Here is a 20,902-nt window from a genome sequence, read left to right as displayed (position 1 = left end):
GTTGTTTTAGGAGTGTTGATACATGTATAAAAAATCAACACGACGTAACATACAGCATCTTACATACTGTCTGGTTGGTGTTTCAAGGAGAATTAATTTCAGCACAATATGTATCGTCGGTGGATTAAAAATTTTCCGATTCTTCATACATAACACTTGTACAAGTTTTTGAGGAAATCTATGTATATTATTGAGGTAGAATATGGAATAAAAGATATATGTTAAATATTATCTAGATTAAAATAACAAATAATTAAATACACACTTGCTTTAGTAGGTCAAAGTTACCACTGGGAGTCCGGTATCCTTCCTAATTTTTTGCTACAACTAAACGGTGCTTTTACGCATTTGAACTGCTTTCGATAAAAGAAGTTAAAACCAATTTTAGGGATGTCATATTGTTTTTTTTTTTTTTTTTCTATCTGTTGAAATTTTAAATTATAAAAATAATTGAAGAGGACATTAGGAATCAGGATATTGAAATCGTTAAAAGAGGTGAGTAAACAAAAAAGGGAAAAGGGTAAAAAATATCCCTTTACGTTGTTTTAATGGCTAAAAATATCATCCGTTGCAATTTTGGGTCATTTATGCTCCTGTCGTTATGAAAGTTAACAAATATAACTTTCATTTGATGAAAATTCCTAAATTGATTCAAGTAACTCAATTTCACAAAAATAACTCACTCACATATTTTACCTGCCCCGACTCGCCTCCTAAGATAACCAAGTCTTCCTTCTCATTTATATTTTCTCCTCCAGCAACTTGGCTCTTAAGCCCACCGCTCCGGCGAACTCCTACTTTTATACTATTCATTGACAATTGGGAACAAAGGCTTCAACTGCAAAACAAACATCAATTTGTCAAACTAAAATGACAGCCATTGATAATAAAAAGTTAAAAAGGTACAAAATAGCTGTAACATAACTGATTAGTTTCGCTCTTTGATTTATCTCTTCCAAATGCATTTTCATTCACTTTCTTCTAATATTCTAGGTAAAAGAGAGGAGCGTATGGATCTTTCACACTACAATTAGAATACAGTACAACTAATGACACAATGGGAAAGGAATTCGTAAATGCAGCCTTTTACAATTTTTCTTTTCAGTTAAAGAACTTGATAATCACATATCAAAACGTTGGCTAATGAAAAAAGATGGGATGATGTACTTCAAGATTGTCTCTCAAACGCCATCAGGGAATAGAATGAGTTATTTTAAGAGGTGGGTTGGACAGGTAAAATAGAGGAGTGGACTATTTTTTATGAAATCGAGTTATTTGAATCAATTTGAGAATTTTCTTTAAATGAAGGGTATATTTATTAACTTTCGTAACGGCGATGGCATAAATGAACCAAAATTGTAATGGAAGATATTTTTAGCCATTAAAACAAAGTAGAGGAATATTTTTGATCCTTTTTCCAACGAAAAATTCAGTGAAGGTTCACATGGTTCACATTTGGGAGAAAGATGTGTCTAGATAAAGCTTTGCAAAGAATATATACAAAGCTAAAGATGGCCAAGACTATAATAGTAAGACGATATTATTTAAACAAAATACAACGACACAAAAAAAGGAAATTGTACCATGTGCAATAATTTTTAATACAACACATTAAACATTTAAAACGAACTAATCCTTGCATAGTAATTTTTTCATTACTAATTCTTGCATTATTAATTCTTGCATTACTAACTCCCGCGTAACTAATCTCGGAACCAAATAATTTCTAAATGTATTAAGTTTAACAGATTCTTTGTTCTTAGTTTATTTTGATTGAGTTATTGACATAAGGAAGAAGAAAGTAAGACAATCTCCTCTTTTTTTGAGCCCATCCAATTAAACACCTTCATTTTATCAATGGAGAACAAGAAAAATATTGTCACATAATATTTTAATGGAATTACATTAGTAATCAATAAATTAAGTTTAATTCTATACATACACATATTATAAACTAGTGTCAGGAAGCCTGTGCTGAGCCCGGGCCCAAGATCACGGTAATAAAATAATCACTAAGTTTTAATTTATGTGTCACAGTTTAAATTCCGAGAGTCAAATAGTTTAATTTTGATAGTGAATTTGGGCATAAAATTTTTAAGTCTTTGAAAATTTATATATTTAAAAACTATGTAAAAAGTACTATAAACCTCAATACTTGGCTATTCAAAACATTTAAAAGATATATGAAAAAAATAATGATTTTTCTTAATTAAAAGTTTTCTTTTCCTTTCAAGAAATGCATGTGAGGAAACAATATTTCTTTTCTTTTTTTCTTTATCTAATATGTTTTCTAAATTTGTGTTATAATAATATTATAACTATGATATAGCCCCAAATACATTAGCATTGGATAAATTTAAATAATCAAATCATGTCTCGGTGCGACGACGTATATATCTAATAATTTTGTTCCTTCTCATTTTTATTTTCTCTAAGGATCAATTTTAAAATTTATTTTCTATTGTATAAATATTGTTACATCATTGAACCTTTATATATTCAAAATATTTTTTTTAAATAAAATTTAGATCAAGAGAAATTTAATGGCATTTTAGAATTACTAAGAAAATATGGCTGACGTTCCGCCATGAGTTCTCCAAAATTATTATTATTACCATTTTAGAATATCTTTGTGCATAGTTATTTCTATTAGATGATATGACCACCATGCACAATTTTTCAAGTATTTTTAAAGGGCTCAAATTATATGCACCATAGTGGATGCATTTTTTTGCACGGATTGCCCTTCTTTTGGGGTGGTCTTTAAATTTTGCCCTTCAAATTTGTGGTCTTTAAATTTTGCCTCTCATATTTGTGGTCATTAAGTTTTGCCCTTTGCTTGGAAAGGTGGGCGAATACATGAAGTTCTGGGTTCGAACCCCCGCTCAAGCATAAAATAAAAAAATAATTTCGCCAGGTAGGACTGGGGGAGTGTATGCCGGATCCAACATACAATCTTTAAGGAAAAACTAAAGTTATGCCGGATCCGGCATAACAAAAAGTCTGCCCCATAAGGCAGAATTTTTCCTAAGACATAGTTTAGTTATGTCTTATGGGGCAGAATTTTAGTTAAGGCATAACAAAATTATGCCCCATAAGGCAAGAATTTTTCTTAAGGCATAGACTTTGCCTTATAAGGCAAAGTTTAAGTTATTCCTTAAGGAAAAGTTCCGCCTTATGGGCATACTTTTAGTTATGTCTTTGGGGCACACTTTTTAGTTAAGGCATAACTAAAAGTTTACCTTGAAAAGTAAAATATATATATATATATATATATATATATATATATATATATATATATATATATATATATATATGCTTCAAGGCAAAGTCTGCCGGAGGGGGCAGACTTTTAGTTAAACACAACTAAAAGTCTGCCCCCTCCGGCAGACTTTTAGTTATGTTAGAGGGGGCATAGCAAAATTTAAACTTTGCCTTATAAGGCAAATTTTTAGTTATGCCTTAAGGAAAACTTACGCCTTATGGGGCATACTTTTAGTTATGTTTTATGGGGCACACTTTTAGTTAAGGCATTACTAAAAGTTTACCTTGAAAAGTTTTTTAAAAAATACGTATATATGCTTCAAGGCAAAGTCTGCCCTCTCCGGCAGACTTTTAGTTAAACATGACTAAAAGTCTGCCGGAGGGGGCATAGCGAAATTTAAACTCTGCTTTGCAATTTGTTTTTTAAAATTTTGACTGAGCGGGGGTTCGAACCCGGAACCTATGGGTTTTAGCTGAAGGACAAAATTTAAAGACCACAAATATGAGGGGCAAAATTTAAATACCACCCCAAAAAAAGGGCAATTCTGCAAATTGCCCTAGTGGATGTGACAACCCAAGTAAAAAAGAAATAATGTAGGGGCAAAAATAAGACATAGAAAAAAAAATCATGGTAATACCTCACCTCCAAAAAGTTAGTCTAAGGAGTGATGTATTACCAAAAAGAGTTTGAAAATATCTTGATTTGTTGAAAAAATATTTTGGTATATGAAGTAATAAATAGCAAATATAAGGGCAAATATTTGAAAGAGCAAATCCTTTTTAATTGGCAATCTAACTAAATAGTTACAATGTTTAAGTACTACAAAAATCTTTGGATTGTCTCTTATATATAATTGTAATATAGCAAAATCAAAGTACAATTTAGTTTATTTCATCGCTATTTGCACTAAAGTTGACAAACAAACAAAACCATCACTATACTTATTAGTATCAGGTAGAAATCTAAATGGTAAAGCAATGGGTTTTGGTTTCGCTGTTTGTAAGTTTGATGTGTGTATGTGTGTTTGTATATGAACATTCTCTGATACCAATAAAGAGCTAGAATAGTACTTACTAAATTAGTCTAAATCAAAATAGTTAAATATAGTTTAATATTGACTACATTTTATTTCACGCCCAAATTCGGAGAGGCGTGGCCGACACCCGGTGTCATACTCGGCTCGAGTGAACGACTCTGTAATTGTTACACCTTGAAAACTTCCCCGTAAATGTACAGTGAATAGGCTAGTGAGGAGCACGACGTATACGGTGATTCTGATAAGTGAGAGATAGCATTTGACGATCCTAATCGAGATTCAAGACATTAGACGTAAAGGAAGAAGTTGACGAAGAAAGTAAAGGATATGTTATGTATCGGGTAAGAATCATGGACGACGAGTTAACGATGGCATAATGATGTCTTGGAAACGAGTGGTAACGTCCCTTAGATTGGTATTGAGGTGCTAAACAAGTGTCAAGAAGGTTCCATAAGGATTGGAGATCAAACGAGTTAACGAGAACGAAATCGGAACAACTGGGCACTATACGGCCCAATATACGGACCGTATAAAATGTACTGGCCGTATGTTAGGACGTATAATTAGCCAAGAGGGACACAATTCTCTGGACCAAACATACGGCCATACATACGGTCCGTATAAAATGTACGGACCGTATGTTGGTCCGTATATCTTGGTCGGGACAGGTTTCATTTTAATATAAGGACCTCTCTCCTTCATTTTATTTCATTTCATCTCACTCCTCCACACACCAAGAAACCTCTAGAACCTTCTCCATCATTCATACACAAGGATTCAAGGGAAAACCAAGATCAACTACACCAAATCTATGAAAACAAGTGTGTGAAACCTAGCAAAAGTTCATCTACACCACGAAATCTCAAGGGAAGTGAGATAGGGTTTTGGTGCAAGAAGAGAAGTTCCACTCAAGGGTTGTTCATCCATCATCTAAGGTAAGTTTTATGACCATACCATTTTGTTTAAGGTATTGGAAGGTTAAGACACTTGAATGGTAGAAAGACATAGGAAATGGGTCATGAATGAGTGAATAGTATCATTATTGAACAATAGTTTGGGATGAATTATGAATGTTGGTATGTTGTGATTGTGAATATGTTATAAATGAAATTTAGACCATGGAATAGGTATGATATATGAGAAAACGCGATAAGGAGCTATAACCATAATTGTGGAGAAATTGAAGGGAAATGGTGAATTGTGATAAATGTAGATAAATGATGATTGTTGTTTGCGATATTGTGAATGTTGTTATGAATGTTTGGGAGCTGATATAGAACATGGGAAAGGTAGTAGAAACAGAGGAAATGCTACCCAATTTTCCCTGGAAATAGTAACACGTTCTTATAGCCGATTGACTAATGTTAATGTGAATTCTCTTGAAGGTAGAAACGTGGGCGTTGAAGGAGAGCAAGCAAGCGATAAACTAGTTAAACGAAAAAGGTATGTAAGGCTAATCCCTTCCTTCAAAGGCATGAATCTTTCAAGGTTCCATGATCATCCTATACGATGGAGACTGTGAGTCCGTAAATACACCAAACTACATACGTACATGATTAAGAAAGGAAATACGATACGAGCATGATAATGATGATGATGAATATAAGTATGAGGAATCTTAGTGCAATATAAGGTGTTCATGAAGCTAATAATTCTAAGTATGGTTTCATCGATGCTTCTCTTTGCGCACACTCACCTTAAATTGTTAGTTCCTTCAAGGTGAGATATGATGGTGATGATTACTCCATATTATAATCGGGGGCTCACGACCTTATGTCACCCCGACATAGCCATAGTTGCCTTCAAAGTCTAATGTATGCTCTTAATGATAAATGTCTAATGATGTTGAGTCATGATAGGTCTATGAGATGATCAATAATGTAAGATTATGTTATGCCTATGAGATGTGTAAAAATGATGAATTTGTTATTGATTATATGATGATATGATTCCACCGTGCCTCAATGGCCGGGCATGTCACCGCTAAGGCGGGCTGCTATGTTTACACCGAACCTAGAGGGTCGGGCATGATCACCACTAATGGGCGGCATATGATGGTTACCCGGACGCGGGTTAACGATGAGGATTATAATGTGACGATATATGTGATGGGATGACATATGTACCATGATTATATAAATATACGATATGTGTACGAAATATATTCATCTATGAAACTCATGCAGGTTATATCTTTCTCTTATGGCTCATGATCCTTCCATTATATTTATTTCATTCTTGTCTTACATACTCAGTACAATGTTCGTACTAACGTCCGTTTTATTTAGACGTTGTGTTCATGCCCACAGGTAGACAGGGAGGTGAGCTTGATCTAGACTCGTAGGAGTTGTTAGCTGATTGAGAGCACTCCATTGTTCCGGAGGTGCTTGGTTGTTCTTTTGTGTATATTTGTATATTTTGGGCACGACGGGGTCCTGTCCCGTCCCTATGTCTAGCACTCCAGTAGAGGCTCGTAGATACGCAGTGTGGGTTATATGGTCTCACGAGGTTGCGGCTATGTATATATATAGATTATTTTGATGGCCGGAAGGCTTATGTATATAAATGTATTTATGTTTTCAAATGAAAGATGATTTTTTTATAACTTGAGTATGAATTTGATAAAGGAACGTTCAATGAGTATGATGAGTAGTAGAAGGAGTGGTGATCGGTAGTTAGCCCCGGGTACCCGTCGCGGCCCCTAACCGGGTCGTGACAAAAGTGGTATCAGAGCAGTTCAGTCCTAGGAAGTGTCTACGAGCCGTGTCTAGTAGAGTCTTGTTTATGGTGTGTTGCGCGCCACACTAATAAACAGGAGACTACAGGGCATTTACAAAAAATGACCATCTTTTTTCTTATAAGATCGTGCGATAGAGCCGTGTATAAGATTTTATACTCCCTAATAGTGTGTTATGATTTCAGAAATGCCGCCAAAGGGAAAAACTGCAGCCGCCTAGAAGGGCAAGACTACGACAAAAAGGCAGGTAGAAAGAGAGTCGCCAATGAATGTAGAAAAGGGCGAGTCACATAATGAGGCTCCATCTAACAATTCCTCCACCCCGCCTAATGTGGAAGAACAAGGGGGAGCTTCAGCTCCAATTCCTCCATCGGGTGCTTCGGGTCAACAAGTGACCGAGGCCATTCATTTATTGACACAGTTGGTTGCCGCTCAGGCACAGCGACAAAATGCGGGCCCAAGTGATCGGTCATCTAGTACCAAAGCCCGTGATTTTATGAGTTTGAATCCTCCAGAGTTTTTCGGGTCAAAGCCGGATGAAGACCCGCAAGGTTTCATTGATAAGATATTGAGGACATTGAAGATTATTCATGCCTCCGAGACTGAATCCGTGGAGTTGGTATCGTATAGACTCCGAGATGTGGCGGTATTGTGGTATAATAATTGGCTAGCATCAAGAAAATAAAATGTGCCTCCTCCCGTGTGGCAAGAATTTGTAGATGCTTTCATCCGACATTATTTGCCACCCGAGGTCCGCCGAGCTAGAGCGGATAGGTTCTTGAATCTAAAGCAAGGAAACATGAGTGCTCGGGAATATAGCCTTCAATTTAATTCATTGGCTAGATATGCCCTGACTATGGTGGCCGATATGGGAGATAAAGTGCATCGCTTTGTGAGTGGCCTAGGGCCACATCTATTCAAGGACTATTTGACGGCTTCGTTGCAAGACGGGAAGGATATTTCCCGAATACAAGCCCATGCCCAGAACTTAGAGGGACGACAACAACCACAAAGAAGTGATCGTGATATTGATAGAAGGCAAAGCAAGAGGACCAGATCTATGGGGGCAGGCAGTGATTATAGAGGGGGATCAAGGCAGACATATTCTAGGCACTCAGGCCAGTCGATGACTAGTGCGCCTCCACGATTTGCAGATAGGAGATTTGATCGCTCTTTTCCTTCAGGACAGGGTCAGAGTTCGAGAGCTTCGGGTTCTCAGTTTGGGGGTGATTATAGTCAGAGGAGACCACCAGTTCCACGATGTAGCCGGTGCAGGAAATTACACTTGGGGCCATGTCGCCAGGACACAGATGCTTGTTATGTTTGTGGACAGACTGGGCATTTGATGCGAGATTGTCCCTAGCGGTATGGTAGAGGTGGGGTTCAGCCCACAGGTTCGGCAGCTGGTTCTTCTTCAATGCGCCCGGTAGGGCAGACTCCCCAGATGTCCGCAGGTCGAGGTAGAAGCAGAGGGGGAGCATCTACTTCAGGTGCCACTCAGCCCCGTGTGTACGCTTTAGCCGGGCGACAGGATCTTGAGTCCTCCCCGGATGTGGTTACATGTACATTAGCTGTATTTTCCCACGATGTGTATGCATTAATAGATCCGGGTTCTACATTCTCTTATATTACTCCGTATGTTGCTGGTTGTATTGGGGTGAAACCTGAGCCAATTAAACCTTTTGAGGTATCTACTCCGGTTGGTGATCCCGTGATAGTAAGACAAGTGTATAAAAATTGTGTACTGGTGATATGTGATCGCCAGACCAAAGCTGATTTAATTAAGCTGGAAATGCTAGATTTTGATGTGATTATGGGTATGGATTGGTTGGCCTCATGCTATGCTAGTGTTGACTGCCGAATGAAAATGGTTCGATTTCAATTTTCGGGAGAGCCCGTGCTTGAATGGAAGGGTAACACAACATCTTCAAAAGGTAGTTTTATTTCCTACCTCAAGGCAAGAAAGATGATAGCTAAAGGCTATATTTATCATCTAGTCCGAGTTCATGACACCGAAGCAAAGTCGCTAACTTTCCAATCCGTCCCGGTAGTGAATGAATTTCCGGATGTATTTTCTGATGAGCTTCCAGGTCTTCCTCCAGAACGAGAGATTGACTTCGCCATTGATGTGTTGCCGGACACCGAGCTTATTTCTATTCCTCCTTATCGAATGGCTCCGGCAGAATTGAAGGAGCTAAAGGCACAGTTGAAAGATTTGCTTGAAAAAGGGTTTATTAGACCCAGTTCATCGCCATGGGGAGCGCCAGTCTTGTTTGTGAGGATATTCCCAAAACAACTTTCAGAACGAGATATGGCCACTATGAATTTCGGGTGATGTCGTTTGGGTTGACTAATGCTCCGACAGTGTTCATGAATTTGATGAATAATGTATTCAGGCCACTCTTGGACTTATTCGTAATAGTGTTTATTGATGATATTCTAGTATACTCTCGCACAGAAGCAGAACATGCAGATCATTTACGTATTGTTCTTGGCATTTTTCGAGCCCGAGAATTATATGCAAAATTTTCAAAGTGCGAGTTTTGGCTGAATTCTGTAACCTTTTTGGGCCATGTTATTTCAGATGATGGCATTCGAGTCGACACTCAGAAAATTGAAGCTGTGAAGACTTGGCCAAGGCCTACGACGCCTACAGAAGTCCGTAGTTTTCTGGGATTGGCAGGTTATTATAGAAGGTTTGTAGAGGGGTTTTCCTCTATTTCAGCCCCATTGACGAAGCTAACCCAGAAGTCGGCTAAATTTCAATAGAATGATGCTTGTGAACGCAACTTCCAAGAGTTGAAGGACAGGCTAACCTCAGCTCCGGTCTTAACACTTCCAGCAGGGCCAGATGGTTATGTAGTGTACTGTGATGCTTCCGGTATTGGGTTAGGATGTGTATTAATGCAGCACGGTAAAGTCATTGCTTATGCTTCGAGGCAGCTGCGAAAACATGAAAAGAACTATCCAACTCATGATCTCGAATTGGCTGCAGTCATCTATGCATTAAAGATGTGGAGACATTACATGTATGGTGTGCATGTTGATATCTATACAGATCACAAAAGTCTTCAGTACATTTTCAAACAGAAGGAGTTAAATCTGCGGCAGAGGTGGTGGTTAGAGTTATTTAAAGATTACGATGTGAATATTTTGTACCACCCTGGAAAAGCAAATGTAGTAGCCGATGCGCTTAGCAGCCGATCAATGGGCAGTTTATGCGAAGTTCCTCCGGAAAGGAAAGAATTAGTTCATGAGCTCCATCAACTAGCTAATCTTGGAGTACGTGTAATTGATTCGGGTAATGCAGGAATTGATATAAATAATCCCACAGTTTTATCTCTGAATATAGAAGTGAAAGAGCGTCAGTATGAAGATCCTCATCTGTGTCATTACAGAGACACATCTCATGGAAAATAGAAGTCCCCATTTGACGTTTCCAGGGATGGGATTCTTAGATACCGAGGCAGGCTATGTGTTCCAAATGTCGCAGAATTACGTCGTAGAATTCTAGAAGAAGCCCATTACTCTTGGTATTTTATTCACCCTGGTGCAACCAAAATGTATCACGATCTTAGAATGATATATTGGTGGGATGGCATAAAAAGAGACATAGCAAAATTTGTAGCTCAATGTCGAAATTGCCAGCAAGTAAAGATCGAACATCAAAAGCCAGAAGGATTATTGCAAGCCATGAAAATTCCTACTTGGAAATGGGAAGTGATCAACATGGATTTTATTGTGGGGTTACCTCGTTCTCGAGGCAGGTATGATTCCATATGGGTGATTGTGGACAGACTCACGAAAGCAAATCATTTTCTTCCAGTCAGAACCACATACTCAGCGGAAGACTATGCAAGGTTGTATCTTAAGGAAATTGTGCGACTCCATGGTATTCCACTATCCATTGTCACAGATAGAGGAGCACAGTTTACAGCCAAGTTCTGGAAATCCTTTCAAGAAGGTTTAGGTACCCAAGTAAAACTTAGCACAGCATTTCATCCGCAGACTGATGGACAGGCCGAACGTACTATACAGACCTTGGAACATATGCTAAGGGCGTTTGTTTTAGACTTTGGTGGTAGTTGGGATGATCATTTACCTTTGATTGAGTTTGCATATAACAACAGCTATCATTCCAGTATCCAAATGGCTCCGTATGAAGCTTTATATGGAAGAAAGTGTAGGTCCCCAATCGGATGGTTTGAAATAGGAGAAGTACAGTTAATAGGCCCTGAATTGATTCAGCAAGCGGTAGAAAAAGTCAAGGTGATCCGAGATCGATTGTTGACAGCCCAAAGTCGCCAAAAGTCTTATGCGGACAATCGCCGACGAGACTTGGAATTTCAGATTGATGATTGGGTATTCTTGAAAGTGTCGCCAATGAAAGGGGTGATGAGGTTTGGCAAGAAAGGGAAGTTAAGTCCTAAATACATTGGGCCCTATAAAATTACCCGCAAGGTGGGTCATGTAGCCTATGAATTGGACTTGCCTTCAGAGCTTGAATCAGTCCATCCAGTCTTTCATGTCTCAATGCTCCACAAATGCGTTGGAGATCCTACGAAGATTGCTCCAATTGATGATGTGCAAGTGACAGAAAAGCTAGCATATGAAGAAGTGCCCATTGCCATTTTAGACAGGCAAGTGCGAACACTTCGAAACAAGGAAGTAGCTTTAGTCAAAGTCTTGTGGCGAAAAAACAACCGAGAAGAAATGACTTGGGAAGCGGAAGAGAAAATGAAATCCACATATCCGCACTTATTTCAACCCTCAGGAGATATTCATGATGAAACACCAAGATTATGAGGTATGTAGGCTTACTTTTCATGCTTTTGGTCGTGTGTGGCCAATTTACATTACTATCGTGTTGTGGCCCTGTGAGGAAATATTATTATGGGTTGTTCTGATAGGATGGTAGTGCCATATTACAGGGGAAACACTGGCGAAATTTTCGTAGAATTCCCGAGTGTTTAACATTCGAGGACGAATGTTCCAAAAGGGGGGAAGAATGTTACACCTTGGAAAATTCCCCGTAAATGTACAGTGAATAGGCTAGCGAGGAGCACGACGTATACGGTGATTTGGATAAGTGAGAGATATCATTTGACGATCCTAATCGAGATTCAAGACATTAGACATAAAGGAAGAAGTTGACAAAGAAAGCAAAGGATATGTTATGTGTCGGGTAGGAATCATGGACGACGAGTTAACGATGGAATAATGATGTCTTGGAGACGAGTGGTAACGTCCCTTATATTGGTATTGAGGTTCTAAACAAGTGTCAAGAAGGTTCCATAAGAATTGGAGATCAAACGAGTTGACGAGAACGAAATCGGAACAACTGGGCACTATACGGCCCAACATACGAACCGTATAAAATGTACTGGCCGTATGTTAGGCCGTATAATTATCCAAGAGGGACACGATTCTCTGGACCAAACATACGGCCCGTATAAAATGTATGGACAATATATTGGTCTGTATATCTTGGTCGGGACAGGTTTCATTTTAATATAAGGACCTCTCTCCTTCATTTTATTTCATTTCATCTCACTCCTCCACACACCAAGAAACCTATAGAACCTTCTCCATCGTTCATCCAAAAGGATTCAAGGGAAAACCAACATCAACTACACCAAATCTATGAAAACAAGTGTGTGAAACCTAGCAAAAGTTCATCTACACCACGAAATCTCAAGGGAAGTGAGATAGGGTTTTGGTGCAAGAAGAGAAGTTTCACTCAAGGGTTGTTCATCCATCATCTAAGGTAAGTTTTATGACCATACCATTTTGTTTAAGGTATTGGAAGGTTAAGACACTTGAATGGTAGAAAGACATAGGAAATGGGTCATGAATGAGTGAATAGTATCATTGTTGAACAATAGTTTGGGATGAATTATGAATGTTGGTATGTTGTGATTGTGAATATGTTATAAATGAAATTTAGACCATGGAATAGGTATGATATATGAGAAAACGTGATAAGGAGCTATAACCATAATTGTGGAGAAATTGAAGGGAAATGGTGAATTGTGGTAAATGTAGATAAATGATGATTGTTGTTTGCGATATTGTGAATGTTGTTATGAATGTTTGGGAGCTGATATAGAACATGGGAAAGGTAGTAGAAACAGAGGAAATGCAGCCCAATTTTCCCTGGAAATAGTAACACGTTCTTATAGCCGATTGACTAATGTTAATGCGAATTCTCTTGAAGGTTGAAACGTGGGCGTTGAAGGAGAGCAAGCAAGCGATAAACTAGTTAAACGAAAAAGGTATGTAAGGCTAATCCCTTCCTTCAAAGGCATGAATCTTTCAAGTTTCCATGATCATCCTATACGATGGAGACTATGAGTCCGTAAATACACCAAACTACATACGTACATGATTAAGAAAGGAAATACGATACGAGCATGATAATGATGATGATGAATATAAGTATGAGGAATATTAGTGCAATATAAGGTGTCCACGAAGCTAATAATTCTAAGCATGGTTTCATCGATGCTTCTCTTTGCGCACACTCACCTTAAATTGTTAGTTCCTTCAAGGTGAGATATGATGGTGATGATTACTCCATATTATAATCGGGGGCTCACGACCTTATGTCACCCCGACATAGCCATAGTTGCCTTCAAAGTCTAATGTATGCTCTTAATGATAAATGTCTAATGATGCTGAGTCATGATAGGTCTATGAGATGATCAATAATGTAAGACTATGTTATGCCTATGAGATGTGTAAAAATGATGAATTTGTTGTTGATTATATGATGATATGATTCCACCGTGCCTCAATGGCCGGGCATGTCACCGCTAAGGCAGGCTGCTATGTTTACACCGAGCCTAAAGGGCCGGGCATGATCACCACTAGTGGGCGGCATATGATGGTTACCCGGACGCGGGTTAACGATGAGGATTATGATGTGATGATATATGTGATGGGATGACATATGTACCATGATTATATAAATATACGATATGTGTACGAAATATATTCATCTATGAAACTCATGCAGGTTATATCTTTCTCTTATGGCTCATGATCCTTCCATTATATTTATTCCATTCTTGTCTTACATACTCAGTATAATGTTCGTACTGACGTCCATTTTCTTTGGACGCTGTGTTCATGCCCAGAGGTAGACAGGGAGGTGAGCTTGATCGAGACTCGTAGGAGCTGTTAGCTGATTTAGAGCACTCCATTGTTCCGGAGGTGCTTGGTTGTTCTTTTGTGTATATTTGTATATTTTGGGCACGATGGGGTCCTGTCCCGTCCCTATGTCTAGCACTCCAGTAGAGGCTCGTAGATACGCAGTGTGGGTTATATGGTCTCACGAGGTTGCGGCTATGTATATATATAGATTATTTTGATGGCCGGAAGGCTTATGTATATAATGTATTTATGTTTTCAAATGAAAGATGATTTCTTATAACTTGAGTATGAATTTGATAAAGGAACGTTCAATGAGTAGTAGAAGGAGTGGTGCTCGGTAGTTAGCCCTGGGTACCCGTCGCGGCCCCTAGCCGGGTTGTGACATTAACTGTGACTCTGGAGGTGGTAACCCTCAACTTAGGCCGACGAGGCCGTATCCTGAATCATCTGAACATAACATCAATCTTTTTTGAAGGGTAAGCACACCGTAAAACGTATATACATAAAACTGCGCAAGGCGACGAGGCCACCATGAGCTTCTACAACAACACTACTAGAATGAACATATACAAAGGCCGGCAAGGCCGCTACACTGACATACATAACATACAGGATACGTCAACAAGCATTTAAAGAGTAATTATTGTACTATGGCCGGGACAGGGCCCCGACCTACCCATCATGTATATATACACAAGACTCTGGACCAGGTAACTTCGAATGACAAGCAGCTTACCACACTAGCTGGTACTCGACAATCTACTGATGTGGTCTCTCCAGCTGCCTATCTGAACCTGCGGGCACGAACACAGAGTCCCCAGGCAAAGGAACATCAGTACGAAATAATGTGCCGAGTATGTAAGGCTACTGAAACTCAAATATAACATAACTGAGCATAAACTGAAGAGTCAATATAGATTCTAGTTGTACTTACCTACCTCTGCCCTCTAATAACTAATAATATGCCATTAAACTACTTAACCTCGTATAAGGCATCTAGACATGCCTGATTAGCCTAGAAGGAACTCAGTGTAGCTCCGAAGGCAGTTTGTATGTATAATCATAGCCCCGAAGGAAGACGCACATCTGTATAGCCCCGAAGGCAAAGATCATAGCCACGAAGTCAACTATCATATCCCCGAAGCCAAACATCATATCCTCGAAGGTAAATATACACTTCTATAAGCTCTACAATCTCTCATTCTATTTATTAACTACGTGAGCAACAATGCTAACTGAAAGTGAATTCTCAATGAGGGAAACTTCTATATGAATATCACGAAACAACATAGACATGGAATCTCTATGAGCGGCACCTCTTTGTGCACTTGGTTGGGACTTGTTCAATAAGAAATCATGCCAAACAAAGATGGAAGAATAGCCTTTACATACCTCTAAGTCGATCCTTCCACAGTGATGGCGAAATTAGCGCCTTTCACAAGTCAAGCTACAACCAATAAACAATACTACTATCAACATAAAGGAACGTACTAAGTAACCCTCGAACAGAAATAACACTCTAACATGATTCTACGGCATCAATTTCGCCTAATTCCTTTCTACTGCTTGCAGCACCACCAAGCACCATAAGAATACATATACACCAACATTTCCAGCGACTTTAAACAACTAAACCAACTCAACATATCCACACAACACAACAAATGATTCAAATACACTATTCGTTCATTACTTCAAATACAACTCGTGTATTCAGAGGCATTTTTGGGGCGAGTCTCGGGACGAGTCCCAGGGCGGGGCGTACCAAAAATGCTCTGGGGCGTAAATAAAAGGTGTTAAATTTAGGGCGTAGGTTCCGGGCGCAAAAGCGTAAGTCCCGGGCGTAAAGGCGTACGCCCCAGGCGTTAAATTTGATTCTTATTATTTTAAAAGTATTTTTGCTATAAATTATGATTTTTATTATTGGTATAACGATATTTGTATTTTATGTTATCATGTTTTCATATTGAACTGATTTTTCCTAAAATATATAAATAAAAAAGGCAACTCGCATAGAAAATAACACTGACATAAATAGTTTTTTTAGATGATTATGCCTGAAATTGATATGATAGAATTTCATAGCACTATGTTCCTGAAGCAACTTTATCCATTTGTTGTCATTGCTCTTACACGTTTTTCCCTTCTCCTTCTTCGGATATACAAATAAAAGTCAGTGCAAATATTAGTTGAGGTCGGAAAGGACTAATAGATCTGGAGATTGATGATGAAGTGAATGAAGATAATTTTTAAAGATTATCTAGGCTATTATCATTTTTTGTGTTGTTTCCTTTTCCAAATAATATTTATAATAATTCTTTTTATATTATTGGTGATTTATTTGAATTTATTTGCAGAATTTTAATTAAAACTTTACTTTTGCTTATTTTTTAGTAATAAAATTATAAAATTGAAGATACATGAGATATAAGCCCCGTAGATCCATGGGACTTACGCCCCGTGTCTCAGGGCTTAGGCCTCGCCCCGTGCTGCGTAAAACACCTCGCCTCGCGCCCCGCCTCCTGAAACACTACTTAAAATGACTAAGTATAACTACAACATCAACATGTCTATATACATAGAGAGGAAGAGGGGTTTTATCTTGTAATACCTTCATATTTTTATAACTATAACTCAGTAACACCTTCAACAACTATGCATACCAAGAACAATATCAACATGTTATACAATATACTCAAAAATTTCCTTTCTTTACAACGCATATGGCAACAACAAAAACAACATCAAGATCAAGTTTCTCCATAATTTCTAGCCACATCATGGTCCAAGAACTATCCAAAATAGTCCACAACACTACAACCATTCCAATATGATTTCTAGTCTTTACTTCACAATTTCTTCATCATACAACCTAACTAATACTTAGATAAGCTTGAATACATGAAGAGAAAGCATAATCGTACCTCAACTAACAAGAACAGCCTCAACCACAAGCTTACTTCACTTTGACTCAGTCTTCAAATCAGCTACAAGAAGAAGAACAATAATCTAACCAGCCACATGGGGTTTCTACCGTTGGATTCACCTTGAACACCTTAGGTTAGGGTGATATGAGAGCTTTGAGAGGGATATATGAGAGCTTTGAGAGGGCGTCTTAGGGTGTATGGAAGCTGGAAAGGATGAGAAATGAGCTCCATAAGTCGTGCCACCGATTTAAACAATTTTTGGAAAGTTCCACCGCCTTAGGGTCGCTACAGGGCTTGCCTCGAGCGGCCATCACGTAGAACTGGTTCTCTGCACAGTCTCGTGGAAACGCGAATATCGCTTTATTCCGATGTCGTATCGATAAACGGTTTAATGTGTTGGAAACTAGACTCGTAGACCTTCAATTTGGTGGGTCGATGGCCTCGTAACTCTAAGTAGGAGGAAAGCTCAGTGACATTAGACCCAAATTTCAATAAACTTATTAACGTTAATTTCGATAACTTTTGCTGACTTTTGTTTTACAACTTGCTTGACTTCAAAACTCAGCATACGAATATTATATGATTCAAATACCTTAAAACACAACCTCCTTAACATATTAAGCACTCCTAGTTTTACCCCGAATGTTATACCTCAAAAATTCTCACGTCGTTTGCGTCATGAGTAAATTAATGTAAGCTCGGAGAGGTTATGGAACCCTTATAAGGTTAAGGAATACTCTTAATAAGTGTTGAACAAGTGTCTAAAGGTTCTGGGATCGAGCAAATCAAAGAAAATAAGGTTGTCAAAAATTTGGGAAACATTTGGCAGAATTTTGGACAGAAATATTGGGTCAACTTCAGAGAGGTATATCTCCTAGGATATCAGGAGTTTTGAGGTGTTTCAAGAGCTTAAAATGAAGTTCGTCAAGTGTAGTTTTCAACGCAACAAACCGTTCGTCAACACGACATCAGAGTAGGGAGTTATGGGCATTTTAAAACAAACTATCAGAAGCCTGCAAACCTACGCGGAAATTCTAGAAACTACTTAAAAGGCCCACCAATTTCGGCCCATCAGCCCAACCCGATTTGGACTACTATATATACCCGCTTAAGTCACCTAAATCACTTAATTTTTCACCATTTCTCATCTCCACGCCTCTCTAGAACCTCCCACAACATTCATCCAATATCCTTACACCAAAACATAGCAAATTTAGGAGTTTCTACATTAAATTAAGCTCGGGTTTGTAAGATTAACAACGAATCTCAACCAATCAAAGAAGGGCCACGACTTTGTGGCTCATATTTTCACCAAAAACAAACCATCTAGACCCTATGAGCTCTCTCCAACACTCCAAACCATTCCAAATCAGATCAAGAGAAGATCAAGCCATAAAATTCTTAACTAGGTTATGGACGGAGCTTGTTCATACTTCTAATTGAAGTTGTGGTGGATAAGTTTTAGGGTGAATTGTGTGAGGTGAAATTCTTCAACTTATAAGGTATGTTTTTCATCTTGAGTTTGATATTAAGTCATTTCTTTTGAGGATTTAATGGTTTAAAGTAAAGGAAAACATGGCATAAAGGTCATAGATAGATATGTTGATGTTGTTGGCTTATGGACTGATTTTCGAAGGAAGTTTCGGATGGATTTGTATATGTTTGTCATGTAGTATCATGATTACGCTATGGTTGATGATGTTAATTATGTTTGGGAGTTGTTTTGGAATTTGGAGGAAGTAGATAATATAGGGGAAATGCTGTCCGATTTTCGTTGGCTCATTTATTAGTCTAGTTTGATCTTATGAAAGTTTCAATGGCTTGACCTTGGTATGAATCATCTTGAATGTAGATTTGTAAGTTCGGAAGGATAAGCGTTAAGTAGTTAAGGAAACGACAAGGTATGTTAAGGCTAAACCTTTCTTTCTAAAGGCATGATTCTTTTCTTATGAATCCCCACATGCTTTCCATAACATCATTATTCCCAAAAAGCTAGAAGTTTATGATTCTCAAAGTTCTTATGATGCCAAAGATAGATGTGTTCTATGATGATAATGATGATGGTGATGATCCCATTCTAGAGATTCCAAAGCTTGTGGATTTGACGCTATTATGAGATTATTGAGCTTATTTCATGATTTTCTTAATTTTTTTCATTATTGTTAATCTCACCTTATGATAGTTGTTCCTTCAAGGTGAGATATAGCGACGATGATAATTCCATTTCTAATGCTATCCAAGTTCATCGTTCTTAATACTCTCATGACACTATTGATCTCATCCTACGATAGTTGATCAGCTAAGGAAAGATATAGTGATAATGATAATGATGATGATGAGTGGTTTTATTTATGTACTCTTATATATGTATATATATAGTTATGTGTGACACCGAGCCTATGTGGCCGGGATCTCATCTACTGCAGTTGGGTACGAATGTTACCGAGTCCTTCTACGGCTGGGTACTGATATTACCGAGTCCTGCTATGGCCGGGTACTGGTAATACCCAATCTATATGGTCGGGTACGGTATTGTATGGATACATAAGTGGATATATGAAATGTTCTTCTAGAAAAAGTTAAGTAAGCATGACGAATGTGTTAAAAGGTATCATGAGGTATAAACGGTTCTTTTATCTTACGCTATTCTTCTTGCTTTTATCATGTTACTATTTCATGCCTTACATACTCAGTACATTACTCGTCCTGACGTCCTTTCTTGTGGACGCTGCGTTAATGCCCGCAGGGAAGCAGGGAGACGGATCTGATCCTTAGGAGCTTCATCAACAGAGTTTTAGGAGCGCTCCATTTGCTTCGGAGCCGTAGTCTATTGGTATTACTCTTTGTGTATATACTTGGGCATGGAGGAGTCCTGCCCCATCTTTATGGATTCCTGTAATCTATATAGAGGCTCGTAGACAGATGTATGTAGCTAGATGTCCCCTGACCTTATTAGTTCATATTGTTGTATAATATTTTGACAGCCTTGTCGGCTTGTGATGATGGGCATAATTGTTGATGATTATATAGAAATGTGCTACTATTTTGCGACATATGCCCTTACAGATCATAATACCCACGAGCTATCCTTGTGGTCCACCTAGAGATGATTATGAAATGTATGTTCAGAGGTGCTCAGTAGAGTAGTTTCGGGTGCCCATCATGGCCCTCTGGTTGGGTCGTGACACCGAAAGTACGGGTTATAACATCTTTGATTCGTTTAACCTCCAACCCTCAGGATACTTCCTTAACACTTGTTAAACTTGAGTTAAGCACTTATAACCTCAAAGATAATCTTGATTTCCGAGTTTATGTCGACTAACTTACGACGAACATAATGCATAAAAGTACCAGGTGTAACATTTATATTACTGCTTGTTGTCACAAAACGACTCGAGACGTTGTCAATACTAGAAAATCGGTTAAATAACTTAGAACGAAGATTATTCAACATAAAAAAGAATAAAGAAGAAATGAGATAAACATATTGAAAAATGGAGGGCGCAATATATAGACAGAATGAAAGAAATATATTCTTTGAAGTCTTACGACGATGGGACCCAATTAACACCCAACATATTGAAAATATAGAATTTCGAAGATACTTCAAGTCCAAGTTTCAAGTCTAGAATATGTCTATAAATAGTCAAGGAGCTTAGAAGACTAGACATATGAAAAATATAACAACGAAATCACTCTCTAGCATATCCTTTCTATCACTCCATGTTACTCTTGTTTATTTGTATAATTCCAGTTGTTTGTTTGTAAGTTGATCGTGTACT

Source organism: Lycium barbarum, chromosome 3 (assembly GCF_019175385.1).
Source record: "Lycium barbarum isolate Lr01 chromosome 3, ASM1917538v2, whole genome shotgun sequence".
In the NCBI taxonomy this organism is placed as follows: domain Eukaryota; kingdom Viridiplantae; phylum Streptophyta; class Magnoliopsida; order Solanales; family Solanaceae; genus Lycium; species Lycium barbarum.
Note: the sequence above shows the minus strand (reverse complement) of the source record.